The sequence below is a fragment of the Octopus bimaculoides genome, unplaced genomic scaffold (assembly GCF_001194135.2).
Source record: "Octopus bimaculoides isolate UCB-OBI-ISO-001 unplaced genomic scaffold, ASM119413v2 Scaffold_91152, whole genome shotgun sequence".
In the NCBI taxonomy this organism is placed as follows: domain Eukaryota; kingdom Metazoa; phylum Mollusca; class Cephalopoda; order Octopoda; family Octopodidae; genus Octopus; species Octopus bimaculoides.
The window spans coordinates 12,096-12,852 of NW_026382286.1; the positions used below are offsets into that span (position 1 = coordinate 12,096).

The 757-nt window shown below is 34.9% G+C and overlaps 1 protein-coding gene across 1 annotated transcript in view; it reads right to left on the bottom strand.

Moving 5' to 3' along the window:
* The window catches only part of LOC106878889 (uncharacterized), a 6,726-nt gene that overhangs the window by 5,424 nt on the left and 545 nt on the right, over positions 1-757 (bottom strand). The gene's annotated exons all lie outside the window — the stretch shown is intronic.

The following is a 757-nucleotide window of genomic DNA, read 5'->3' on the forward strand; positions in this document are numbered from 1 at the left end:
ATATATATATATATATATATATATATATATAAGGTAAAGATTAATTGCCAACATAATGCGGTAGTCCTCGTTGGGACGAATGTTACTGTTTAGCCCCAAGAAATATCGTCTCCAGCTGGCTATACGACACACTATCTGTGTCCCTATATTTTCGAACAGGGGAGTTTAGTACCCCCACTCAGCACAAAGCAATATCACATATATTGCAAAAAATACAAATTATAAAATAAGGAACAATTATGCAAAACCTTATCCCAACAGCTATTTCAAGATTGCCATAACGTGCGTAATAATAATATTTATAAATAACATGAGCATGATGTCATAGGTGTGCGGCCAACAACATGTTCAGATGAAATTGTTACAATAATTTAGACCCCCTTTTCAAAAGTAGAGTGGCAAGTGTGGATTGTCTAGTAGTGTTTACAAATAGAAAGTTTTAAATAGAAGTTACAGGATTAGGTGCTGGAGGAGTTGGAAGGGAATAGGGAACAGAAGGGGTAGTTTTCTTTATTTTATTTGAATTTTGTGCTCCATATATAAATAGAGACTCAAATCTAACTTTAATTATTAACCTTACTACCTCCATGACAGCTCTATAAGGATTAATCATCTAGCTGGACCCTGGATAAAGAAGTTAAAGTTCATATCCATTTGACTCTGTGTTATTTATACTGAGCTTATTTTGCATTCACCTCCTCTCTTTCTCCTTCTTTATGTCTCTCTCTCTCTCTCTCTCTCTCTCTCTCTCTCTCTC